The following is a 2,574-nucleotide window of genomic DNA, read 5'->3' as shown; positions in this document are numbered from 1 at the left end:
TAAAACGCGACAGCGTTTACGACGGTGTCGACACTTAGCCTCAGGATCAGAGAATCCCTCCCAGGATCTTCTGATTTGGTCAGTGACACCGTGGCACAGTGGTTAGTACTGCTGCCTCACAGCGGCCGGGACCCGGGTTCAATTCCGGCCTTGGGTGACTGTCTGTGTGGAGTTTGCACTTTCTCCCCGTGTCTGCGTGGGTTTCCTCCGGGTGCTCCGGTTTCCTCCCACAGTCCAAAGAGTGTAGGATATTGAAAAGGTGGATAGTGAAAGGCTGTTACCTCTTGTTGGTGAGTCCAGAACTAGGGGGCACTGTTTTAAAATTAGGCATCACCCCCCCTTTAGGACAGAGTTGAGGAGACTTATTTTTTCTGAGAGTTGTGTGACTTTGGAACTCTCTTCCTCAGAAGACAGTGGAAGCAGGGTCACTGAATATTTTTAAGGCAGAAATAGATTGATTCTTGTTAGGTAAGGGAATTAAAGTTTATGGGGGGGTAGATGGAAATGTGGAACTCAACACCAAAAGATCAGCCATAATCTTATTGAATGGGGCAGCAGACTCGAGGGGCTGAATGACCTACTTCTCCTATTTTGTATGTTTGCATGCTAAGAATATTAAATATATCAGCAGTGTATTGTTCAGGATAAGCATTTTGTAATATTGTCGTCAGTCACGTGAAATAATGAGCAAGAATTTTCAGCAAAGTATTGATAAGTTTAACATGGATGCCATTATTAATGTATAAACGACCAAGCAATTTTTGGCAAGGAAGAGATATACGTGAATTGTGAATCAAAATAAGTTGTATGACAATTTGTACCATCCTACCAATAGCTTCTTGAAATGGTAACTTGTCACTGATGTCTCTGAAAGTTGGTAGAACTTGCTGCATTTGCACATAAATGATCAATTATAGCCCTCACAGAAAGTTAAACCTATCACTTAACAAATTAAAGGGCCCGATTTAACCGGGAAAAATCTATGTCCGGTTTTAGGTGTGTTTAGCGGGGTGTTTCTCAACGGCTGCAGTGTTGAGAACACCCCACTATTCAACAGCACCTTTCCGTTTTTTGGCCTCAGGGTGTTTCTCTCTGCAGTGTTATTTCCTGCTGGCGAGCACCTCCCATAACCTAGGGGAGATCCCCGGGATCACCTCCACATCCCTTGCAACTGGTAAGGCCCCCCCACCCTGCCCCAGGACCGGGCCCTGGCAGTGCCAACCTGGCACGTGGACACTGCCATTCTGGCACCCTGGTAGTGCCCCTGTCAGCATAGCAATGCCACCCAGGCAGCCTGGAGGTGCCTAATGGCTCATTTAAATATGTTGATCTGGAACATCCCCAGTGAGGGCGCGACCCAGATCACGATGTCTCGCGATACGCCGTTAAATCTCGCGAGGCGTTTTGAGCATCGTAAATCTCATGATGGGCCTCTTGTGAGATTCAACAGCCTCGTCCTGACACCAAATCAGAAGCGATGATTCTATTAAATTGCACTCAAGGGTATTTTAAATACAAGATTCATGTTTCTGCAACATCACTTGCCCTCTGGTTCAGAAATGAAACTGTACAGTCGAATTCTTGCAACATTTTAGAATTTTTTTTCTTCCTTTTTGATTTCTCTCTCTAATCCAATCTTTCTTTCTTTGTTTCCTTCTGTCCCTAATTTAACTGTAATTGACCTGATTTCTTTCTCCATTGTTACTATGCTTCTTTCTCAATCATTAAAACTGATTGATTAAACTGATAGACTGTTGGTTCCATTGATGTTGCTTGGCATTACCAACTCAAACTTACAGCAATTTGCATCAGAAAACTTTTGAGCTGAAAGGTGAATCTGACAGTCTAAATAATGGGGCACATTGTAGGATGCCCTGCTCCAAATAATTCTGGGACATAGTTTCAGGACATTTGCTGCATTACTTTGGCTGATTGATGGCTTAGCTTTCAATGTGACCATACTATTAAAATAATGCACTCCCAGGTTCAAGATTACCTCTGCACACCAGGAGACATCTATTAATCGTTTTCAAATTTTCAGTTTTCTACTAATAATAGACCTATCTTACGTGAGAAAATCTGAATAGACATGACTTGCAGACAAAAAAATTATTTCACTCTCTTTCCTGTACAACACCCAGCCAGATTGAAAGGATGGGTGTCTGGCAGGGAAGAAGGCCTGTGATGCCAGGTTGCAATAAAGAAAGCAGAAATTAATCAGGAAAAGATGAAGAAAGGTTGGCTATGAGGGCAGGGACATTGTAGCGGGTCAGATTAGATATTGGGGGCTCTTGAGTAGAATTCGGGGCACAATCACATTGACCAAAGCAAGTAAGCTTGATGGACCATGGGAGCATTCATAATCTTCCTGGCCAACAAGCAATGCCGTAAAGGAATTTACGCGATGGATCAAGCTCTTCTGGGAGTCTTCACTGGCTGAGTTTTCTGAATCTTGGGAAACACAGCCGACATGAGTTAAAAGTAAAGCTCTGATTGCATTTTGAGAAAATGGCCTCACTAGAGTATTTCAATGATGGACTTCCCCCGGCCCCCACAAACCAGCCAAAGAACAAA

The sequence above is a fragment of the Scyliorhinus torazame genome, chromosome 2, assembly GCF_047496885.1.
Source record: "Scyliorhinus torazame isolate Kashiwa2021f chromosome 2, sScyTor2.1, whole genome shotgun sequence".
Taxonomy (NCBI): Eukaryota; Metazoa; Chordata; class Chondrichthyes; order Carcharhiniformes; family Scyliorhinidae; genus Scyliorhinus; species Scyliorhinus torazame.
Note: the sequence above shows the minus strand (reverse complement) of the source record.